Source organism: Apium graveolens, chromosome 11 (assembly GCF_009905375.1).
Source record: "Apium graveolens cultivar Ventura chromosome 11, ASM990537v1, whole genome shotgun sequence".
Lineage (NCBI taxonomy): Eukaryota > Viridiplantae > Streptophyta > Magnoliopsida > Apiales > Apiaceae > Apium > Apium graveolens.
In genome coordinates this window covers 108716779-108729079 of record NC_133657.1, presented here as the reverse complement: position 1 = coordinate 108729079, position 12301 = coordinate 108716779, and the positions used below count along the sequence as shown (strand labels likewise).

General features: G+C 36.5%; 1 non-coding gene across 1 annotated transcript; it reads right to left on the bottom strand.

Moving 5' to 3' along the window:
• Positions 1-8990: 8990 nt before the first annotated feature.
• Positions 8991-9097, bottom strand: LOC141699019 (small nucleolar RNA R71). Its single transcript, XR_012565510.1, has one exon. It is a non-coding gene; the product is annotated as a small nucleolar RNA R71 (small nucleolar RNA).
• Between the last annotated feature and the right edge of the window lie 3204 nt (positions 9098-12301).

The following is a 12301-nucleotide window of genomic DNA, read 5'->3' as shown; positions in this document are numbered from 1 at the left end:
ATTTGGAGAAATCCTGACCAAAAATAGGTCAGGATCTTGGTCGAAAAATTCCTAGTCGAAAAACTCATGACCAGGAGATATTGGACCTTAATTCAGTCAAAAATCAAGTCGAAAGCCAAAATTCTTACCAAATTCCGTCAAGAGTACACCCAGGTCAAAAAACCAACGACCAGAACTTTTGGGACCTAAAATCGGGCAAGAATCAAGACCAAGGGAAATCCAGACCGAAATTCGGTCAGGATCCTGGTCGAAACATTCCTGACCGAAAAACCCATGATCGGAATATTTGGAAGTCTAATTCGGACAAGAATTGAGTCAAACCAAAAATTCTGACCAAATTCGGTCTAGATTCTGACCGAAAAAGTTCCTGATCAAAAACATCACGACCAGAGATAATGGGTGTCTAATTCGGTCAGAAGACAAGTCAAACCAAGAATCCTGACCAAATTCGGTCAGGATTCCGACCGGAGATCTTCCTAACTGAAATAATCATGACCAGGGTATTGAGGACCTTAATTCGGTAAGAACGCAAGTCAAACCAAAAATCTTGACCGAATTCAGTCAGGATTCAGATCGAAATGAACCCAGACCGAAATGGCCACGACCAAAAGCAACTGGTCCATAATTCGACCAGGATCCTGGTCGAAGGGTATTTCTGGTCGAAATTATAAAAAAAAGAGGAAATGAAAGGAAATTTTCTGGAAAAATGCAGAAAAATGAGAAATTCTAGAAAAGTTTCCTAAAAAATTGAAGAAAGTCTCAGAAAAATTATAAATTTTTCTTAAAATTAGGGAAAATCTTAGAAAATTCCTGGAAATTAAAAAATTCCAAAAAATTAAGGAAAATTCCTGGAAAATAAGGAAAATTCCCGTAAATAAATATGAAAATTCCAGAAGGTATCCCGAAACTTTGAATAAAGCAAATCGTTGTAAATGTATGGGTCGCTCCACACTTTGCGTTAAAAACGATACCCTGTAAGGGAACAAATGAACTTAACTTATGTGAAATATTTTACGATTTCCCAGAAGTTGGAGAACAAATAATAGGGAGTAAAATAAACCATGGTTGCGTAATTAATATCGCATTACTTATTGTAATATCCGGGATATCGCATGTAATTATTTTATCAATAAATGATTGTTATATGATTCTTATGTGATTTTTGGTGAATTATCTGTTGATTGATATTGATATTTAGATGTTTATATATGATAATATATAATTATGTGAATTTTATTATGTCCAGAATGTAATATAGATAATTGTGATATTTTTCTGATAATTTTTGGATCGTTATATGATTTATAAGTGATTTATAGATTTAATAATTATTTCTGAATAATTACAAAACTATTTTATAAAACCGGGAATCGTCTAACCTCAACCGTTTTTACATTTTTACAACCCGAAACTCTTCGAAAAACTCCTTCCTAACTTAACTTGATCATTCTGAACATTTTCCGTGTTTTGACTTTTTCAATCCGGATTACGGTTTGACCCGTAAGCGTCCCGACACAAAATTTTCGATACAATAATCATTTTGATAAACCAAAAAAACCCGCATTCTCGAAAGACGGGATAATATTACATTATAATCGTGTAAAGTGTTTTATTAAAAGCCCGGTTTGGATAATTATCCAATACGGGTATCAAATTGGATCATTTTTGCAGTTACTTAGCGGCTAAACATCTAATTTATCAATCCAATACGTACTAATATTCCATAAATATAAATAGTCATTTTCTTATTTCATTTTATTCGTATAATGATAATCAATCAATAAACATATATAATTTACAGAGAAAACCCTAATTAATGGATGCGTTCTTGAAAATCAAACTCACAAATGAAGGCGTTATCGAATTCGGAATCAAGCGTGCCATATATCAAATCAAAGCTCTCGAAAAGTTCTATCTGAATCAATTATCACTTTTGGTGCAGAAATCAAGCTTTTGATCTTATTTATTTATTTTAATTCGAATTATTTATTAATTAAAATATGAATTTTTGTTCTTGATATTCTTGATATGATTTGATGGCTTAATCTTGTACATAATTTTATCCTGGTCATTTTGGTATATTATACGACTATTTTGGAGTTTAATAACATATAGAAATTAAGGTTTAATTCTCTGAATCATAAAATTAGGGTTTATGCTCTTTAATATTCTTTATCAAATTTGGGATTTTTAATTCTATTGATTTTGGGTTAAATCGACTGGTACCAGCTGATAGAACGTCCTGAAATGAACCGATTTATGTGTTTGATTTCTGTGTTGGCTGCCTGTATCGACCTCGCCAGAAAGTTGACCGCGACGGCGACGGAAACTTCGACCAAGTTTTCAAGTCGAACCCCGTGTTGTTCGTCTAAATTATGCTTGCAGAGATGTTCCTGACATCACAGAGAATGTTCGTTGATATTTTGAAGAAATTATGGGCAACTTTTCAGTCACCGGAAAAGGTTGGTGGCCGCCGTATTGGCGGCCGGCCACCGGAGAAGACGACCAGAAGGGGAAAATTGCAATTTGACCCCTGATGGTTTTCTTCGTTTACAAATTTCATACTTTTATTTTAAAAACATACAAAAAAAAGATTGTTATTTTAAAAATTTATTTTTATCTTTATTTAATTTTCAGAAATTAGATTTTTATTATTTTAAATTCAAAAATCAATATTTTTAGTTCTGAAAATTATTTTTGATTCTAAAATAAATCTTAATTATTTAATTAATTAATATTAGTTGATAATTAATTATTTAATTAGTCAATTAATTTAAATATTAATTTATTGATTAATTTAATTAGTTATTAATTAATTTAAATTGATTATTTAATTAAATTTAATTATTTATTTGGGTTTAAAAATTCCCAAAAATAGTTTCGAGCTTTCAAATATTCTTTAAAATTATTCTCAAAGCTCGATAACTAATATTAAATCTTCTTAAAGTCAAATTCGGGTATTTGAACTTTGTTATTTAATTATAAAATGATTCGGAGACCCATTTTAATTCCGAAAAATGTTCAAAAATTCGTATTAAATACCTGGAAAATCATTTTAACCCCGAATCTTCTTTGAAAAATTATTTTGATTGAATATCTTGCGTGCTAGGTGTTATATGTGATCTGATTGCTGTATAATATGACTGTATGTACATTGTTTGACGATTTGTATCATAACTTTCAATCCGTACGTCAGATTTGGGTGAAACAAAGGGTAGATAGAAGCTCGTAATGTGTAGAATGAGATGAGAATTAGTATTAATACATACATGTGATGTTTAACAGAGGAAGCGAGATGTAGAAAGGAAAAGCAAGTAGTCAGTGAGTGGGAACCAATTGATAAGTACGAGTAAACTAAAAGCGGATTGTTAATGCAAGTGTTTTGCCTCTTCCTTGTAATATAATTGCAAGTATTCCTAATAGTACTTGTTCTATAATGCAAGTACTTTGAAGTACTTAACCTAAACCCTGATTCTTATTGATCTTGAGTCGCAAGCCTGATTTCTTGTAAACTATTAATTGTTGAATTCTTGGATACATACCACACCTATACGATACTACTCCACAAATACATATCTATCACATACGGATTCTTGATACGAAATTGCTTAACATACCAAATCTTATGTCTTGTATAACAGAAGACTAATTCTTGTAACCCTTCAACCCTTGTTCTTCTACTTTCTGATTCTTTCCTTGATTGAAAGTCAATCTTTATGATTTCTTTGTTATACCTTCATGATATTATGAATCACCTTATGCTTTGAGATAAATGTTATTTATGATTCAGCTTATTGATTTACATTGCTTATCATATCGATATCATAGAATTGGATTGTTTTTAAATATGGACCAGATTCGTGGTCGAACCAGATTTGTGGTCATAATAGGCTAATGTGTGCCATGGATATAGTATATAGAGCAAAGCTAGGAGCCTTGCTCGGGGTTAGTGTGTGACTGATCAGCAGCCTAACCTTGGTTTTTAAAATAAAAGTGAATATCCAATTCTAATCATCACTTATTAGGAAAACTTGATTCCTTACATCATTTCAATTGATCATTATTTAATCTTAGTGTTGTCATTATGACTTGCTGAGCTAGTTAGCTCACTTTTGCAAATCTGTTTATATTCTTTTCCAGTGAAAAAGGAAATTGGCGGTGGCAAGGATCCCCAGACAAGTGTGCGAGCTAGGTTTCCAGGTTGAAATAGAATAAGCTAGTAGAAGATGTTCGTACTAGTCTGTGTTAATAGTTTGTGATAAAGTTTACTTTAGTTCTAAGATAAATGAACTGGGATTTGGAACGTTTATAATATAAATAAGGTTGTGTCTTGTGGGCATACTTTAAACTGCTTCGATCCGTGGAATATGGTAAGTAGGGTCATTGCATATATATTATTATATTCACAAACAAGTTATATATGGTGTTTGTTTGTTGTGGACCCCAAACTTCTGACCCGAGTTTGGAGAGCGCTACAGGTTTGACATCAGAGCTATAGTTTAAAAGTCACTGCCACATGCCTAGATTGTCGGGAATGGGTAGAGGGTTAAGATAGTATTAGAAAATAAAGAAATACAACGTCGAGAGGTTGAGTGTGACTAAATAGTAGATTTTGGTATGATTCGTGATAAGATTCGAAATTCTTATTTAGTAACATGATTTTCAGATAGCGGCGATGGCAGATTCCTTTATCCCGATATCATTTGATCACTCAGAGCCTTTAGTCGGAAGACCGTCATCAGATCCACATCCTGCTCTTCCACCAGTATCAGCTATAATACCAGTTGTGACGGTTGCACCGGTGTAAGCTATTCCACATCTGGAGTGAGACCACCTATTCGAGGACCCCCATCTGCTGATTCTGACTCTACTGGACATTCAGTGGCGGGTGCATCTTTCCAGTTTACTCCATACCCTGTTCCATATCATAAGTATGAGGCTCTTCTTTTAGAACGAGAAGCCCTGTTGGCACAGATTCAAGAGCTACAACACATTATCAGGACTATAGATGTTGACAGGAATGTGGGGGAGCTTTGAAATGAGATTCAGGTGACCCGGAGAATACTTGAGGCCAGACTTCATGGGGCTACTTGTGAGTATGCAGCCCTAGATGCTCTTATGGGGTGGGCCAGAGAGGTATTGGAGGCTTGGAGAGTTTCTCTGAAACTAGACAATAAGAAATAATGCGACAGCTGATATATGTGTAATAGTGTGTAATGTGTTTTATCAGACTTTTGGTGGGTATATAAATAAACTAGACTTGCTGAATAATGGATATGCCTGTTGTACCTTTGCCTTTAATAAAACATTTTGCGCTTTTACTACCAAAATTTGACATATATATATCAGTACCTTTCCTTTTCCAACATTGTCATTACTTTACTATACCTGTTTTATTTTATTGCACCAGTTAAAAACTGTTGTGATAACATGTACCCTTTTTCCCCTAACTGTTTACATTCGGTAAAGAAGCATGCAATTTACTTAGTTCAATGATTGAAAATGTTTTCAAAAAGAGATATTTTTATTTTAAAAAATCTTTTCATAAAGAGAGTTTTGATTTAAAAGCTAAATAAGTTGTTTGATTATTTACAGAAAATGCCTCCTAGAAGAAATACCCGTGCTACCAACCAGAATGAAGAAACCAATAACAACAACAATAACCAGAATGTGAATCCAGGTCCCATAGACCCAACTGTAGCCCAGATTCTTCAGATCTTGGCCCAACCGACAGTCCACCTGACTCAACAACAACAAAGGCAGACCAATCCTCAGGTAACCTTTAAGACCTTTTAGGCGGTGAATCCACCAAAATTTAAAGGTTCTGTAAATCCTATTGAGGCAAGAGTCTGGTTGAAGGAAATTCAGAAGGTATTTGCCTTAGTCAAGGTGAGAGAAGAGCAGATTACTGAGTTTGTGAGTAATTATCTAAAGAATGAAGCCACCTACTGGTGGGAAACTGTTAAGATGTTGGAAGGTACAGATGATATTATGTGGGATAGATTTAAAGAGTTATTTTTAGAAAAGTATTTCCCTCAGTTTGTTCAAGATCAAATGGAATTGAAATTTCTGGAGCTCAAGCAGGGAAATATGTCAGTGACAGATTATGAAAGTAAGTTTAAGGAGTTGTCAAGGTTTGTACTATCATATGTGGACACTAATAGGAAGAAACTAGGAGGTTTCATCAAGGTCTTAAGCCATGAATCTGAGAGAAGGTGGCCATATTTGAATTAGACACGTATGCGGGAGTTGTGCAGAAAGCTATGATTGCGGAGACAGAAAGTGAAATGTCTCAGAAGGAGAGGGATAGTAAGAAGAGGAAGTTTGAGCGAAGTGAAGGACAGTCCCCGGCAGGGAAGTTTCCAAATTTCAATCAGAGGAAAGGTGTTAAATGACATTTATGTCCACTTGGGATGCTCTATAAAGGCTTGAATTGATATTTTGTAATCAAGTTATTTGTGTTTTTGATGTGTTTTTTAGTGTTTTTGCATTGCAGGCTTATATCAGGGATTCAGGTGATTTAACATTGTTTTGATGCTAAATTGGTATTAGGATGGTGTCTTGAATAAAAGCTCATGGATCGTCAACTCAAACCAGCCAAGAAAATAAGAAAAAAATTTTTTTATAGAAGGTCAGCGCTCCTGTGCTGTAGTAGCGCGCGACCGCGCCATGATGCAGATTTGCAGCGCGCCCGCGCTGGTGAAGCGCGCGGCCGCGCCAGGTCGGGATCACAGAATCCTGATTCTACTCTAATTTTGATCAGCTGGACTTCTAATCTGCATGGGCTGCTATATTAACATAACTTATGATCGTTTTTAATAGCAAGACATACCAGAGCTTAAGAAGAAGGCGTAAGAAGACCGTATAACATAATTCAACCAAGGCGAAAAGGATCTATTTTATTCTTGTGATTTTTTGTTTTAAGTTGTAATCTTGGATGCTAGTTTTCTTATTTGTGAACCTATACTCTTGTGTAACGTACTTAGTTTTATTATTTATTCAGTATAAAGACTACGTTTATTATACCATGCTTTCATCGGAACCCACGTTGATGATGAGTCCGATTATGGGCTAATCCTTATCGTGGGGTTCTAGCATATTTACTTATGGATTTTTTTATTCAATTTGTTTCGATGCCTTAGTATGTGGTGATTGTATGATAGCCTAGTATTGGTTGTGCTTATTCGTCTTATGAGCATCGCAAACTTATAAGATAGCGTGTTAATCTCTAATGAAGCGAAAATGAACTTAGGGGTTTAGAACTTGCCATGCTAGCATAGGTTCATGTAATTGATATCCATGATTCGTAGGTAATTCTAACCATCTTACTTGCCCTATGTAATCATGTAGATAACTTGTGCACTAAACCGTTGTGTTGTCAAATTCTATAGACATATGGGGTCTCAATATAATTGGTGTCTATTCAGCTTCTATCTCTTTTGTGGATGTCTGGTAGTATGGTATTCGTACAAAAAAATTTGGCGTTTATCAGTTCCTTGTTATCTGATTAGTGTCATCATGATTGCATGCTAAGGTTAAGAACAAAGAGGCTATTGAATGAAGTAGTAATGAAACTAGAATCCCATGTTTGTGTCAAATAGTAATGAATCTCTTAAAATCTTTTAGTTAATGTTCTTTAGTATAATCTCTTAGTTAATCATAGTTATAAACAATCTCAATTTATTAATCGTCTTAGCATAAGATAGCGTGTTAATCTCTAATGAAGCAAAAATGAACTTAAGGGGTTAAAACTTGCCATGCTAGCATAGGTTCATGTAATTGATATCCATGATTCGTAGGTAATTCTAACCATCTTACTTTCCCTATGTAATCATGATAGATAACTTGTGCATTTAACCGTTATATTGTCAAATTCTATAGACATATGGGGTCTCAATATAATTGGTGTCTATTCAGCTTCTATCTCTTTTGTGAATGTCTGGTAGTATGGTATTCGTACAACGAAATTTGGCATTTATCAGTTCCGTGTTATCTGATTAGTGTCATCATGATTGCATGCTAAGGTTAAGAACAAAGAGGCTATTGAATGAAGTTGTAATGAAACTAGAATCCTATGTTTGTGTCATATAGTAATCAATCTCTTAAAATCTGTTAGTTAATGTTCTTTAGTATAATCTCTTAGTTAATCATAGTTATAAACAATCTCAATTTGTTAATCATCTTAGCATTGGATAATAACCATACAATTGTTGCATAAGTACATTGATTGAAATTAACCTAAACCAGTCTCTGTGGGAACGAACTAGAAATAATTCTATATTACTTGTGATCACGTATACTTGCGTGAATATTAGCGTGTGTTTTCGTCCTAACAAGTTTTTGGCGCCGCTGCCGGGGACTTGGGGTTAATTTTTAGTTTATGTGTTTATCATCAGTGGTCGTTAAAGTTCATTGACTCGGACATTGTTACTTACCTATTTCCTTGTCGTGTTTCAGGTACTCTAGCGAGCGTGTATGCATACGCGTTCTCGGTCTCGTCAGAGAATACTGAATCAAGCTGCGGAAGAAGTTGTAGTAGCTAAGGAAGTTTTCGAGGAAGTTCTTGTCGAGGAGAAATGAAGAAGAAGCACTTATTGCAATGGGAGAACCAGAAGCGAATCCGAAGGCTTTGATGGATTACTCTCAACCGAAGATTAATGATATTCAGTCTAGCATTGTCCGACCAGCCATCTCAGCTAACACCTTTGGGATCAAGTCGAGCACGATTCCGATGATACATAACTCAGTTCAGTTTGGGGGTTCTTCCGATAGAAGACCCTAACATGCACATCAGAGATTTCATCGAGATTAGCGACACTTTCAAGTACAATGGAGTTTCTGAAGATGCTATTAAGTTGAGGCTTTTCCCATTCTCTTTACGGGATAAAGCTATGTGCTAGTTACATTCTCTACCACCAGGGTCTATCACCAAAGGGGAGGAACTTGCTCAAAATTTCTTAACTAAATTCTTTCGTATGGCGAAGACTCCGGCAATCAGAAACACACTTACTCAATGTGCTCAGCAATTTGGAGAATCTTTATGTGAGGCTTGGGATCGCTATAAGCAGATGCTTAGGAAGTGCCCACATCATGGGATGCCTGACTGAATGATCATTAACTGCTTCTATAATGGTTTGGGTGCTACTTCTAGACCCATGCTCGATGCAGCATGGGGAGGAGCCTTGTGGGCTAAAATCTATGATGAAGCTTATAAATTAATCGAATTGATGCCTGCTAATGAATACCGGAATCCTACTCAGAGACTACCTCAAGGAAAGGTAGCAGGAATTCTGGATAGCTGCTCAGCTTAAGGCTTTGACAATGAAGTTAGATTCTTTGGCTAATTATGGAGTTAATCAGATCACTAGTATCTGTGAGCGTTTTGCTGGTTCCCATGAGACGGAGCAGTGTGCTATTTCTAGTGAATCAGCTCAGTTCGTGAGCAACTTTCAGAGGTCGCAGCAGCATGTTCTAGCCACCTATCATCCCAACAACCACAATCATCCTAACTTCATCTGGAGTAATACTCAGAATGCGGTTCAGCAGCCTTAGAAGCAGTATGCAGCAAAGAAATATAACCCTCCTAGTTTTCAGCAACTGCAATATATACCAAGACAACAACTCCAGCTGCAACAGCCTAATGAAAAATATGAATTGGAGGAGTTGAGGTTCATGTGCAAGAGTCAAGCAATTTCTATCAAGACCTTGGAAAATCAAATTTGTCAAATTGCCAATGCCTTGCTAAATCATCAACCTGGTACACTCCCTAGTGACACTGAAGTTCCAGGAAAGAGGGAAGCTGAGGAGCAGATTAAAGCAATTACATTGAGGTCTGGGAAGGTTGCAAATTCCGAACACTCTCAAGTTTCAGAAGAAGAAGCTGTGGTTGAAGAAGAAGTACAAAAGAAAGCAGAAGTAGAACCAAGGAAGACTACTGTTGAACACACTTCTCCTGAGGATAATACAGGGGAGAAACAGATCTATATCCACCTCATTTTCCTAAGAGGCTGCAGAAGAAAAAACTCGATAAGCAGTTTGAGAAGTTTCTGGAGGTGTTTAAGAAACTTCATATCAACATATCTTTCATTGAAGCTATTGAACATATGCCTAGTTACGCAAAGTTTATGAAAGGTATTCTCTCTCAGAAGGTGAAGCTTAATTACTTAGAGACAGTTGCTCTCATGTAGGAATGAATGTGCTGCAACAGAAGTTACCTCCAAAGCTTAAAGATCCTGAAAGCTTCACTATTCCTTGTACCATCAGAAAAGTGTCATTTGACAAATGCTTATGTGACTTGGGAGCTAGCATCAATCTGATGCCCTTGTCAATCTTCAAGAAATTGGACTGACTTGATCCAAAGCCTACTTATATGACCTTGTAGTTGGCCGATCGTTCTATTCCATATCCATGAGGCATTGTGGAGGATGTCTTGGTCAAGGTGGATAAACTCATCTTTCCTGCTGATTTTGTAGTTCTTGATTTTGAGTAGGATAGGAAGATTCACATAATCTTGGTAAGACCATTCTTGGCTTCTGGCCAAAACTTGATTGATGTACAGAAGGGTGAGCTTACTATGCGAGTGCTAGATCAGGATGTGACGTTCAATTTTTTTAATGCCATGAAATTCCCGACTAAAAACTAGGAGTGCTTAAAAGTAGAGTTCGTTGATTCTGTGGTTACTTCAGAACTTGATGAAATGCTAAGGTCTGATGCCTTAGAGAAGGCCTTATTGGGGAATTTAGATAGTGAAGATGACGAAGGGGATGTGCAGTTGCAGTATCTGAATGCTTCTCCTGGAAGTGAAGGCTGTATATGCCTTTTGAATCCCTTGGAATGGAGGAGCTAAACAAATCTCCAAAGCGCCTCAAGCTATCTATTGAGGAAGCTCCTACACTTGAGCTTAAACCATTTCCTGAACACTTAAGATATGATTTTTTAGGTGATGTATCTACTTTTCTTGTTATTATTGCATCTGACCTTTTAGGTAGTGATGAGGAAAAGCTCTTAAGAATTCTGAGAGAGTTCAAAACAGCAATTGGATGGACTATAGCAGATATTAAGGGAATCAACCCTTCTTATTGCATGCAAAAAATTCTGCTAGAGGAAGGTAGCAAGCCTACTGTTGAGCAACAGAAAAGCCTTAATCCAATCATGAAAGAAGTTGTGAAGAAGGAAATTCTCAAATGGCTAGATGCAGGGATCATCTATCCCATTTCTGACAGTTCTTGGGTGAGTCCAGTTCAGTGTGTACCGAAGAAGGGAGGTATCACAGTTGTTGTTAATGAGAAGAATGAGCTCATTCTTACGAGAACAGTCACGGGGTGGAGAGTTTGCATGGATTACAAAAAGCTAAACAAGGCAACGAGAAAGGATCACTTCCCTCTTTTTTGATTGATCAGTTGCTTGACAGATTGGCTGGGCATGAGTATTATTGTCTTCTGGATGGTTATTCGGGTTATAATCAGATTTGTATCGCTCCAAAAGATCAGGAAAAGACTACTTTCACTTGTCTGTTTGGAACTTTTGCCTTTAGAAGAGTCTCTTTTGGGTTGTGTGGCACACCTGCCACATTTCAGAGATGCATGATGGCTATCTTCTCTGATATGATTGGTCAGAATTTGGAGGTGTTTATGGATGATTTCTCTATGTTTGGTGATTCTTTTGATGAGTTCTTGCAGAATCTTGGCACAGTTCTTAAAAGGTGTGTTGAGACCAATCTGGTTCTCAACTGGGAGAAATGTCATTTTATGGTGCAATAGGGCATTATTCTTGGGCACAAGGTCTCTGATAAAGGACTTGAGGTGGACAAAGCCAAGGTGGGGGTTATCGAAAACCTTCCTTCACCAATTTCTGTTAAGGGAGTTCGCAGCTTTCTTGGTCATGCGGGTTTCTATCGGCAGTTCATCAAGGACTTCTCTAAAATCTCCAAACCCTTGTGCAATCTTCTAGAGAAAAATGTCCCGTTCAAGTTTGATGATGAGTTCCTAGCTGCTTTTGAGTTCTTGAAGAAGAGTTTAATCACGGCACCTGTCATAACTGCACCTAATTGGGATGAACCTTTTGAGATGATGTACGATGCAAGTGACTATGCAGTTGGAGCAGTTCTTGGGCAGAGAAAGAACAACATATTTCATGTGGTCTATTATGCTAGTAAGACCCTCAATGGTGCTCAAATGCATTATACTACTACTGAGAAAGAGCTCTTAGCCATCATCTACAGTTTTGAGTAGTTTCGATCTTATTTGCTTGGGACGAAGGTGACAGTTTTTACTGATCACGCTGCTATTCGCTATCTCGTCTC